Raw genomic sequence first — 14,044 nt, forward strand, 5'->3', positions numbered from 1 at the left:
GATTTCCAAAACTTAAAACTACTAATGAACTGTTAGAATTTTAATTACACGTAGTGTGGGTATGATGTAGATTTCTTGAACTGTCAATACCGCTCCTCCAATGCAGAGGTCTCTTCCCGATCTATCCCAAATAGAGGGATAGTGAGAGCTTCATGTTGATCTCGGGATAGTGCCAAATGATACGTGACCAACACCTAGTGAGCTCACACATTCACATGTGGGAGATGGAGAAGATGGAAGGGAGGTGGGACCTCCTTTTCTTTTATTAGTTTTCTTTTTCTTCCTCATACTAGGTCATGCCAACATTGGGGTAGGGAAGCTCTCTCTCAAATGAGGGTGCTCTCCCCTATGAGATGAGATCTGGTTTCTATGGAGGGATTTAGGGTTTGCGGTGGGTACCACTTATGGTTCTCCATTACCTTATAATTTTTCACAATCCTTGCATATGGATAGAAATTAGTAATCCATAAATGTACTCATGATCTAATTCTCCCACTATAATAACATTCACCAAAGGCCTATATCCCATGCTAGTTAAATAATAAATTATTAGATTTGAGCCATTATATCATCATCAAGTGTGGTAAAGAATGTTTTAATAGTTAACATAAAAGTTAAAAATTTGAAAACATTATTAAAAGTATATTAAAACCTTTTAAATGTTGCGCCCGGTGGAAAACTAACTTGCTAAGTCCCCGATCTATGACATCTTCCCATAAGCTTATCCCTAGGTGTAGACACCCCAACCTATGTGCGATAACTAGGTGCATGACTTACAAGTCACATATCCATCGACCCCAAAACCAAGCTCGAGTTGTGCATGATTTACAAGTCTCATATCCTCAACTGCATAATTAAGCTTAAATCCAGTCCAGAACCATGTCCAAACCCAATTCAAAACCAAATAAAAAATCAAACCCAGAATCAAGCCTAAGTCTAAGCTCGAATCCCCACCCAAAATCCCATAAAATCAATTTCAACTTAAACCCGATGACTTGGAACTTAAATGAGATCTATAGGAGAGCCCGCGGTTGCCCGAAGTTGTGCCATATGGTAGGTGGCAGTCTAAGTGTCACCCACTAGTTGGCACATCTGAAGCTCTATCGGGGAGGTTAGGTGACAGAGAGGGAGAGTTGATGGAGGTTCCTTTAGGACTAAAGCTGATTTATGTCTTCCAAAAAATGTCCCAAGCCTCTTAATTACACCCTCTACCACTCCATGAGCTACTGAGAGAGTGCCATGTGGCATCAAATCGCTCTTAACCAATCAAAGACCTTACATGGCATCTTTGCCACTTAGGTGATCATAAACCACACCTTTGACACTACCTCTAACTGTAAAAAGGATTTTCCCTCTCATTCTTTGCTACACTAAAGAAGGAGAGAGGAGAGAACTCTCATCCCATTCTTTACCATTCACCTTAGCCTCAACCTCTAACCTAGCATTAGTGAAAGTCCAAGTCTCTTAACTTTGACCTACCCCAAGTCTCTTACCATCCACCTTTAATCCTAGCCTTTTAACCATTGACTAAGCCCAAGCTAGCCCTAGCCCATTGGCTTAACCCAAGCCATCCATCCAACCCACCCTCCCTCCCTATCCATCTAACCAGTCCAAACCATCCATTTAACCCATCCAACCTATTTTAACAATCAAAACCTTCCAACTTAGCCAACCTAAGCAATCCTAACCATCAAGACCATCCAATCTATTCAATCTAACCCATCCAACCCATCTAACCCAATCTAACTTGGCCATCCAACCCAATCTAGTTAATTCAAGCCACTCACCCGACCTATCTAGTCAAACCCAATTTACCCAAGCCATCCATCCCATTCATCCAGGCAACTCATCCAAACCCTAGATCATAACTAAATCAATCCAACCCATTCAAAGCTAGCATCCAACCAACACAAGTTATCTTAAAGTAGGGTATAGGTTGAAGATATTGGACCATCTCTTTAATGGAGAGTGTCTAGTATCTTCTCCCCTCTCTCAAATCTTCATTTGCTAATCATCTCACGTGGTGCATTTATGTTTTATTTACTTCCTCGATAATTATTCGCAACATCTCATTTCTCTTACACCCCCTATTCTTCTAGGCAACCCTTTAGCATGTGCTTTATGACTTGTTTGCTTGGATCATGTTACTTCATAAACCTAGGATCACCAAGCCCTTACTTTTTGTTTCATGTGAATAAAGTACCAGATGATGCAAACAATACGTCTCCATTGCTATTACTAAGTTAAGCTTCCTAGTTGGGTCCATATCTTATTTGTAACTGACTAGATAATAAAACTACTCTAGAGGTTTAAATCTCCCAAAATCCCACGTATCCCACAAACTAAAGATCGTGTATTCATGTAGGTGAAAGAGGGTGCTTAACCCATTCCTTCTCCATCATTGAGGTCCATTACTTGGAATCTTTAGTTGACAAACTAGTTGCAGGAGTCACTTCATTGCATAGAGTCTTCAGATCTTTTGGGTTCTATAATTCTGTAGGGTCTAGCTGACTATGAAATTCTGAGTAAATTGCTAGTGACGACTCTAAACCAACCACATTATATTCTTGAGTCAATACTACAACTCACTCGCAACAACCATAAAAGTGAGAGCCTAAAAGACACTTGTGGGCACAAATCATGCGTTCACACTAAAAGACCATTAGATCCCTTATTAGCTCATGTAAGTCAATGGACCTTGATGAATGTACCCAGCCATACCTATTTTTATTGGTCATGCGGTAGTCTCTTAAAAAGAACCAAAGTCATACAACTAGAGTTGTACATGAGCCGAGCTACTTGAAAAAGCTCACTTGGCTTGGCTCGATCTAGCTCGGTTTTACTAAGCTTGAACAACAACTCGAGGCGAGCAAAGCTGTATATGACCTAGCTCGTTTGAAAACGAGCTAAAGTCGAGAAGAGTGGAGCTCGAATCGGCTTAGCTCGATTCCAAGCTTGGTTCGCTCGAGCTCAACTCGGCTCGAATATATATAAACCAATGTAAAGACCCTTCCTATACCTTTCTTTACTTTATCCCTTTATAAACCCTATCGGTCGCGCCAGCCCGAGCTCCTCTCTCTCTCTCTCTCTCTCTCTATCTATCTATCTATCTATCTATCTCTTCGCCACACCTGCTTGACTCAACGTCTCAGCTATATGGCCTGCACCCATTAGACTCTCTCTATATTAACAACAAGGTACCTCTATATCTAATCTTTGATTTTTTTTAAAAAATTTATTTATATAATTGTTTGAAAATAAGAAAATTTCAAATTCCAATATCAAAATTTGGAGTTTTGATTTAAAAATTGAAAGGTTTGGGGATCAAGTTGGGGCTTGATTGGGTTGGCTTTTCAGTTAACTAACCTTTTCAGTTTTCAAAATGAAAAATTAAAAAAAAAATGATAGCTCAACTCAAGCTCGACACAGCTCGCTCGGCTCGAACAGTCAAGCCGAGCTGAGCTAGTGTTTTGAGCTCGAAGTTTGAGCCGATCCAAGCTTGAGCTAAAGTAGTCGTGAGAACAAGCTAAGCTAAGCAGGGCAAAGCTTGACTTGACTCGACTCGATGTACAACTCTACATATAACTAAGATCTTAACCCTTACATGTCCTCATATCTAAAAATTAATCAACTTTCTATGCATCCTCAAGTCTTATAATAGTCCAGGCAAATGGTTCACAGACTAATGACTTGATTTTGATCTACCAATACAACTGTCCATTGGGTTCTATAAGATCTTATCTTTAGGGAGTGAGACAAAGGCATACCAAACACCAAGTCAGCTCTTGATGAAAACTGTCCATCATGGCTTTAATCAATCCCCTCACACATGATGACCATTCCTTTAATCCCGTGATAACCACAGATCTATCTTAAAATCTCCAATGGTTGTGATATAACAGGAGATTGGGAACTATGGACCACAACGCTTCCTTGTTCATTGACTGTTGCAACCAATCCCGTGTTTGCAAAGCTAAGCAATTACTCCTTTACCTTTAACACACACACACACAAACACCACACACATTGCTAGTGGATTGGGCTCATATTAGTTTTCCAAGAGGTGAATCCTATAGTTTTAAGTTTAATAATATTTATTTATTTTATTTTTTTACACACCCACACACTCACGCTAGTGGAATTTCACCACCTATGGGTACTCGAACCCTTGACGGGGAGTTGAAACTCCTAAGAGTCTACCACCCAAGCAAGAGTAAGGACACAGTTTAATAACATGGTTTTAAGGTTCAGTCAAGTCTTCCGATTCTACTCAAACTCGGTCGAACCCTACCTGGCTCGGTACTTTAGGCGCAAATAGGTTGGCTAATTTATCCACTAAGGCTACTTTGGGCATAAATAGGGCTGCAAGTTTCAATCTAATTAATAATAAAAGTTTGGGAAGAGAAAGTGTAAAGGCTAAGCATGTCCTGTCTGGATGGATGACAAATCCCAGATGACTTCTTTGGTGGACGCCTAAACATGGCTACATCTTATTTTTAGTTAGGTTGTGTTTGGCTGCACCAAATTTCATGAAATATCATGAAATTTTGCACTGATTGAGACCGATAACTCATGAAATATGACGGTATTTGGTGCAACGAAATGACTTTAATCATAATTAATTATGTATAGGAGATTATGATGGATGGGTATCAAGATTATTTTTAATTCTTATCAGAAAGAAATACATTCTCTGATGCATGCTTACCGGTACTAAAATGAGATGAAGTCATTTTTAAGCTGTATAACAAAAATACTTAAATTTCTGTGACTTTCATTGAAAAGAATATGATTTTTTTAAAAAAAGTTGCCCATTTTGGTTTAGCTAGCTAGGGTGTGTTTGGTTGCACCAAATATCATGAAATATCACAATTAATCAGTCTAATTTGGAAAAAAAAAATTTCATGACATTTTATGAAATTTGGTACAACCAAAAATACTCTTATCCAAAGCATTTCCAGCTAAAGCGAAAAGATAAAGTAGGAACACAAGTGGGTTGGGTCAACCTGATGGGTTATTGGACCCCACTTAGTAATTAATAAATAGGTCCTACTGTAAGTTGGACGGTCCAAAATACTGCCTTGGTTACTGAAAAACTTAGGTTCGAAAGACCCAACCACTATCAATCCAACTTTTATGTGGGGCTGAGAAAAGTACATCGCAACCAAACATGACTTGAATTAAATCTCAAAACCTACCTTTGAAATTCGTTCAATTAAAGTAATTAAGGCAATTGACTAAAATGCAAAACCTACAAAGAAAATGTGGAATTAGAAATTAGAGACACCCAACTTAATAGGGTATATGCTGGCCGGAAGTTGTGTAGGGACCCAACACCAACCAGCTAGCTTTTGTCAAAGCTCTAATGGCCCCACCATGATGTGTGTTTTATCCATGTTGTCCATCCATTTTTTTTCCAGCTTATTTTAAGTCATGGGCCTAAAAATCAGGCATATCCAAATCACAAGTGGACCACACCACAAGAAAGATGTTGATTGAATGCACACCATTAAAAACTTCCATGGGTCCACTGTAATGTTTATTTGCCATCCAACCAGTTTGATAAGGTCACAAGGACCTAGATGAAGGGAAAACATAAATATCAACTTGATCCAAAACTTCTATGGCTCCAAAAATTTTTCAACGATAAGCATTAAATCCCCACTGGTTATGTGGTGTAGTCCACTTGAGAGTTGGGCTAGCCTCATTTTTGGGCTCATGCCTTAGAATGAGATAGAAAGTGTGGATAAAACAAATACATCTGGAGGGGCTACAAAACCTTTTTTTTTTAATATACACACTCACTTTGAACGGGCACTCGATCCCATAATCTCAGTGTTGAAACAGAGACTGTCTACCTTGAGGCCACAAAGCTTTGACACAAGCTAGTTAACTAAACTGCATCCATGTTGGATAGATCAGAATGATCACATCTGCACGTGATCATTTTAAGATTTAGGACAATTCCCATGCCATAAACCCAAGTCAACTCGGCTGGAGTCAGTCCCAACCTAGTTTAACAAAATGAATCACCTGGTCAAGTCAACCTCGACTCAATCAAGTTAGCCCGATTCATCCTTGACTCAGGCAAGTTCCGACTCAACTCGAGACCAGACAACTCAGTCTAAGCAGCCAACCCATACAAACCACTACCAAAAGTGGTGCATTTTTTCAACCTCTTTCTTTTGGCACTCTCTAAAATCCAAATGGATTGGAGAAAAACCCAATCGTGAATAGATTGAAATGGCCCACATTCAAATGAGAAATGAATGAAGGGTTGAAAATAAAAGTCCAATGAACTCAATTTCAAGCCAATCAGCACAATAATACAAACCAAGTTACTGTGTGAATTGGGCTTAAATCGTCGTGACCCCATCATTTGTAGCTTTTTCTGTGACTTTCTTTCCTGGGCTAAGCTGGCATTGAACACATGACTCTTAACTACACGACATTTTACGTCCTAATCCTTTGTCACTTCCTTTTCAATGAGTAAGCTGGAATCATATACATGGCCTAGATGTGGCCTACCAGTCCCAATCGCCGCTCGCCATGATCGATCAATTTCAATTAACTCTCACGCAATCTGTTGTGGCCTAACATGATCAATGCCAACCACGTGTGATGTGATCCAGCTGTGTGGTCGATTCTTGCAAGTGTGGGCTGGATAGAGAAGTCTACGTTGGGGAATCTTCCACCGTTGAATGGATAAACTAAACAAAACCTTGTTGATTATTTATTAGGAATATATATAATCTGATGTGTAGTCCATAGATTGAAATTTAATTCATCATGTATCTATCCACCGGTTATCAAGACCGTCCAATTGATGTACCACTAATTAAGTGGTTGATAGATCGAATCTATGAGGTTTTAGATGATGGGCTTGTTTAAGAAGTGGCCCATCATTTGGATGGAGCAGATCAATGGATGCATGTATTGATTGGTCAGACTAGATGGGCTATACACCAAGTCTCAGTAAGTTCACCCAATGGATCTTTCCATTGTCCATGATCAAATACTAGTTTTCCCTGATTTAAGCCATTTTTCTAATATTGTCCATTTAAGATGTGGCCCACCATTGGGACGGTACAGATCAGTGAACACGTGCTTCAATTGATCAGCATAGAAGACTACACACCAAGACTTGGTGTATGTCTCAATACAAGTTTCCTTACCGTGTGAGTCCTTCACCACAAAAAGAGATAAAAAATAAAAATAAAAATGGAAGAATTTGGTGTTCTTTCACTATCAAAGGTGACTTGTGGCACTGTATGATTTTTTAGACTTGTGGTGGTTGGTGGTGTAGTTTTAATGCATGGACATGGACATTTGAGTGGGCCCCACACCATGACGTTAGGTTTCAAAAGCTATTGACCATTGAAATATTGGTTTCTTGTACGTTCTTCCTATGTTGCTTCCTCCACGTTTAGCTGGGGTTTGCTAGTTCTACGTGCGTGGGGAGCGCTGGCCTTCCACATGCAGGCACACGTGCCAACGTAGAACACGCGTGTCAGATCTGAGCTTTCTGTCAGGAGGGCTTTATTGTTTAGATCTTCGGCCTAAAAATCAATCCATTCACACCTCACGTGGGCCAAGCATATAAAACAAGTGGACAGCTAGATTATATTGGATCAAAGGCCAGTTTAGTTGGTGAATTGTGGCCCACCTGATGAGTGAGACGGCCTAATTTTTGAGGCAAAGGATCTAAGAATTATTTATAATGAGATGGGAAGAACGGATCTTGCACACGTGTTTCATATTGGCACGTGTCACTGCGTTTGGATGGGCAGGCATCAACACGCGTGTGGAATTAGCAAACCTCGTGCCTTCCTCTATGATTGATTATATCATCAAAGATCCGCGAAAGAAATCTCTCCATGTCTAACCACGTACCTTGATTTGGTTGACTGGAGACAGTAAGCTTCAAAGAAACGGCAGTCATTTGATACTCTGTCGGAGTGTAACCGTTCATGCTCATGCACTCAGAAAGTATATACATGTCATATATCAACTCAAAATAGACCGTCCGAATCATGGAAGCTACTTTAGATAGATTATGTCTCATTGAATGACGACCCTTTTTAAGGATTTATATGATCGACGGTGGAAGATCTATTTAGTATACTAAGGGCTTTGATTGTACTAGTATGTCCCATGTTTAGATGATCTGGACCGTTGATCGGTTGACTTCAGCTGTGGATGGACAATATCTCAATAATATCAGGATGGGCGAGTTTGGCCCCTTCAATTGGTGCCTTAGATATATACTATTAAAGAAAAACCCACCAGCGGTTAAAACAAATAAAAATTAACAGGAGGAATGTCGTACTACTGGATGGTTAGGTAGAAAGGAAATCCTTCACAACACCACTTTTACGTAGCGTGTCAATCACCTTAGTTCCGTGGGGCCCACCATGGAATATGCAAAATCCACTCCGTCCATAAGTTTATATACTCTATTCCAGGTGCTGGAATAAAAATTAATCCAGATCAGCGACTGAGGTGGGCCACGCTACAGGGAACTATGGAAATGGGATACCAACCATCGGTTTGTGCGTGGGGCCACCATGGTGTGTATCTTTCATCAAACCTGTTAATCAGGTGTAACTCACCATGGTGAAGTGCATATACCAAAATCATCCTGATCCATAACTCATGCAGCCCACAATGCAAAAACTTATAGGTTTTTTACCACTGGTGTGGCCTATGGGACTATTTATAGGTCTGATATTTTGAACGTACGGTTTAAATAAGAGTTCCCCACCTGATGGACGGGGTAGATTTATATATACAACATGGTACACCCACAGAGCTTCGGGTCTTTTACGCTCTCACTGAACTAGGAGCGGATTGGGTCCGTGGGGCCACTCATATATCCACGCCGTCCTTACATTTTTCGAGCCCATTTTAGAAAGAAGTCCCAAAAATTAAGCAGATCTAAATCTCAGGTGGACCATACCACAGGTTGCAAACTTCCACTGCAAAGAAAAATTGAAGATTACAAGCAATATACTAACCTCTTAATGCTCCCATGCACAGAGATAACCCTTAGCCTAGCTTAGAAAATCCTTTCTCATACCCTAGAATAACCCTAAGAACCCCTATTTATAGTTTAGGCAACTTCAATTTCGCACCCTCGCGAAACCGCCTCAAATTTTCGCAGTCCGCACCAAATCTATGCAAGAATCCGCGTAACCTCGACTAGTCAAGCAGGCCCTTCAACTAGTCGAGCGGACCCTCGACTGGTCGAGCACCACGGACCAAAAAACAATTTTCAACGCTGGACTTTGAGTCGAGTAGCCCACTCGACTGGTCGAGTGGCGCTGCCAGATATGGCTTCACTTTTCAACAATCTCCCACTTGGAGACACATCACCATAAACCTTCATCTTCTACATTTAGAGTGCACCACCTCCCCGTCTTCAAGCCTGAAGACCAATCAAAGTTGAACAGAGCTTCAGCTTCTCCCATGTAACCGCCTTGGTCAGCATATCCGCAGGATTCTCACTTGTATAAATCTTCTCCAGAGCAATCGATCTATCTTTCAGTAACGAACGTATGAAGTGATATCTGATGTCAACATGCTTGGTCCTTGAATGAAAAGCTGAATTCTTAGCCAAGTGTATTGCACTTTGACTGTCACTGTACAACTTGCAATTTGTTTGCTTCTTTTTGAACTCTTCCATAAAACCTTGCATCCACACCATCTCCTTGCATGCTTCTGTAGCTGCAACATATTCTGCTTCCGTTGTATTGATAGATATTATCTTCTGTAACTGAGAGACCCAACTGACTGCAGCACTACCTAGAGTAAAGACATAACCTGTAGTGCTTCTTCTACTATCGATATCTCCCGCTAAATCTGAATCTACGTAACCTTGTAGCTTGATTTTCGATTCTCCATAATACAGCCCTACATCGGCAATACCTACCAGGTATCTAAGGATCCACTTCACAGCTTCCCAATGTTCTTTCCCGGGGTTGTTCATGAACCGGCTAACAACTCCCACTACTTGAGTAATGTCTGACTTCGCTCTCACCATAGCATACATGAGACTCCCAATAGCTGACGCATATGAGACTTTCGCCATGTAGTGTCGTTCCTCCTGTGTTTTCACACCTTGCTGCTTACAAAGCTTGAAGTGGTTGGCCAATGGAGTGCTAACCGGCTTAGTACCTCCCATACTGAATCAATCAAGTACATTAGTCATATACTCTGCCTGTGACAAAACTAGTTTTTTATTTTCTCTGTCACGCTTTATCCTCATGCCTAGGATTTGTTTTATAGCTTCTAAATCCTTCATGACAAATTCTCTAGATAGTTGTCTTTTGAGATCTGAGATGTACTTTATACTTGATCCGGCCACAAGCATATCATCAACGTAAAGAAGAAGAATGATGTACGACGTATTAAACTTCTTCAAATAGCAACAGTGGTCTGCATGACATCTCCTAAAACCGTTTCCTGACATAAAATTGTCGAACTTCTTGTACCGTTGCCTCGAGGTCTGCTTCAGGACATATAGACTCTTCTTCAGTTTACACACATTGTTCTCCTTTCCTGGTGCCACGTATCCTGTCAACTAATGCTTGTATATCTCTTCTTCAAGGTCCCCATGAAGAAATGTTGTTTTAACATCTAGCTGCTGTAGATGTAAGTCCTCTATAGCCACTATATTCAAGACCATGCGAATCGTAGACATTTTCACTACAGGTGAAAATATTTCAATGAAGTCGATACCTGTCTTTTGTTGAAACCCTTTCACAACCAATTTAGCCTTGTACCGTTTCGAACCATCGTTCTCCCCCTTCAGTCTGTAAACCCACTTGTCATGAAGAGCTTCTTACCCTTAGGTAGAGTGACTAGCTCCCATGTATGATTAGACTCAAGAGAGTCCATCTCATCATCCATGGCCTGCTCCTACTTAACGCGTGTATCTGACTGTAATACCTCTTAAAAACACTTCATTTCATCATTATCTGTCAGCAATAAATAATGTAAGGAGGGTGAGTATCGGACCGTGGGTCTCCTCTCCCGAGTAGACCTCCTCACAACCGGTATCTGCGGCTCTGCCTCACTATGCTCTTATGCATGTTCATCCTGTGACGCTGTAACACCCATGTCCGGTAACTGTTCCAACTCTACGAATTCTTTCCCATTGGTCTTATTTTGCTACATATTGTCCTTATGCATCACTTTTTCATTGAAGAGTATGTCTTTGCTTCTTATGATTTTTTTGTTATCTGTATCTCAAAAATGATAGACAAAATCATGCTGCCCGTAGCCAATAAACGTGCACTTCCTGGACTTCGAATATAACTTGTTTCTGTGCTCTGCATCAATGTGAACTATGAAGTGCAACTAAACACTTTGAGATGTGCAAGGTTCACTTCTTTCTCAGTCCACGTTTCTTCTCGTAGCCCACCATCTAATGGTGCTGAGGGACTTCTATTGATGAGATATGCAGTAGTATTCACAGCATCTGCCCAAAACATCTTGGGCAACCCTGTATGTAACCTCATGCTCCTGGCACGCTCAAAGATGGTTCTGTTAATGCACTCAGCCACACCGTGCTGCAGTATCCCTAGAATCGTTTTTTAATGTTTGTTTTCATTTGCTGCATAATACTCCTCAAACTTTTTATCACAGTACTCTCCCCCATTATCTAATCAGAGACATTTTACTGTTTTACCTGTCTCATTTTCTACCATTACTTTCCACTTCTTAAATACATCAAATACATCAGATTTATGTTTTAAGAAATAGACCTACAGTTTTCTATTAGCATCATCAATAAAAGAAACAAAATAACGTGAGCCACTAAAAAATGTTACCTGTGCCGGTCCCCACACATCAGTGTGTATAAGCTCTAAAAGATGCTTCTTTGGAACACATCCTGTCTTCTTGAAACTTACCCTCTTCTGCTTGCCATACACACAGTCCTCATAGAGTTTCAAGTCAATAGACTTCAGCCCTGGTAGCTTACCTTTTGACAATAACACTTTCATCCATTTCTCACTCATATGTCCCAACCTCTGATGCCATAACTGTCCATTCACTGCAGTTGATGCGACTGCGAGTAAACTATACGATCCTGAGGTTATGTATAAAGTACATTTCTTTTTGCCTCGAGATATCACCTAAGTGATATCACCAAAGCACCTTTTGTGATCTTCCAAGAATTACTAGTGAAGGTCGTCACATATCCGGTATTGGCCAACTGTCTGACTAAGATCAAGTTCCGTTTCAAACTTGGTACATGTCTGACATCCTTCAATTTCAAAATCGTTCTATCTTTCTGACTTATATGACTGTCTCCCTTTCCAACAATACTGCACAACTCATCATCATCCAGGTAGACTTTTTCGAAGTCACCCGACACATAATCATGGAGAGCTTCCTTACATGAAGTGACATGAAACGAAGCACCCGAGTCTATGACCCAAGACTCATTCCTCGCATCAAGAGACAAGATCAACAACGCATCTGTGTCACTCTCCCTAGATATATTCACTGAATCCTTCCCGCTTTGAGAGCTTCCTTCTTGTTTCTTAGGCGCCCTGCAATTGCGTTTTATATGCCCATTTTTTTCGCAATGCCAACACCCGTCTTTGTCTTTTGGTCCCTTAGACTTATTCCTCGACTTAGAACGTCTATATTTATTGCTTCCTTTGTTTAGCGATCTTCCTCTTCCTTCAACGTTTAAAGCATTCCCTGAATCCCCTGAAACTCCTGATGTTTTTCTTCTAGATTCTTCGCTGAGGATTAGATCGATCACATTATCAAACTTCAGTTTTGTCGACCCTGAAGAATTACTCACGGAAATCACCAAACCATCTCAACTGTCTGGCAAACTGGACAAGATTAATAACGCTTGACCTCGTCCTAAAAAACAATGCCAACGGATTCCAACTGGCTCGTGACTGTATTGAACTCGTTTAGATGTTCAGCCACACTCCCACCATCTGACATTTTCATGTTGAATAGCCATTTCATAAAATGAACCTTGTTAGATGCTGAGGGTTTCTCATACATTGTAGCTATGACATACATTAATTTTTTTGTGGTTTTCACCTTTGATATATTAAAGGCGACGCTCTTAGACAAAGACCATTCATCATCTGTTATCTTCTCTGGTTTCTTCTCTTTTCCTTCTAGAGGGATATAGAGGTCCTTCTGAAACAGATAATCTTCCATCTGCGTCTTCCAAAAGGCAAAGTTTGAACCATCAAACTTCTCAATTCTAATATTTCCTTCTTCCGTCATTGCTCCCACTTGAACTAAACCAAGCTTTGATACTATTTGTTGCGCAGCACGCCAACAACACTAGTAAACCGAGATCCAATCTCCAATCTCAACCACAAATGATAAACAAGAAGAAATATAATATAGAAGTAGAATCAAAGCATACCAAATAAACCACAAGACAAAATATACATGGGAAAACCTCAATAAAGATAAAAAATACGGATGCGAACTTCCACTATGAAGAAAAAACAAAGATTACAAGCAATATACTAACCTCTTGATGCTCCCATACACAGAGATAACCTTTAACCTAGCTTAGAAAACCCTTTTCTTATACCCTAAAATAACCTTAGGAACTCCTATTTATAGTTTAGACAACTTCTCTTTCGCACCCTTGCGAAACCGCCTCAAATTTTCGCAGTCCGCACCAATCCACGTAAGAATCTGCGTAACCTCAACTAGTCAAGCAGGCTCCTTGACTGGTCGAGCACCACGAACCAAAAAATAATTTTCAACATTGGACTTTGAGTCGCGCAACCACTTGACTGGTCGAGTGGTGCTGCCAAATGTGGCTCCACTGCTTAATATGGTCAAGAAAGAAACATAGATAATGGTCCACATTTAACCAAAAAAGAAGGCAAGCTATTCAATGGCCAAGATCTCCCACTCTGAGGGATTTTTTGTTTCATGGGCCAACACAGCAAGGGCCATCATTTGGTGGGCCTTACAAAGGACCCACTGCCTCTGTTGAGAAATCAGAACCGTTGGAGTGACCTGACCATCCAAGTGGATCACA

This window comes from Magnolia sinica, chromosome 4 (genome assembly GCF_029962835.1).
Source record: "Magnolia sinica isolate HGM2019 chromosome 4, MsV1, whole genome shotgun sequence".
In the NCBI taxonomy this organism is placed as follows: domain Eukaryota; kingdom Viridiplantae; phylum Streptophyta; class Magnoliopsida; order Magnoliales; family Magnoliaceae; genus Magnolia; species Magnolia sinica.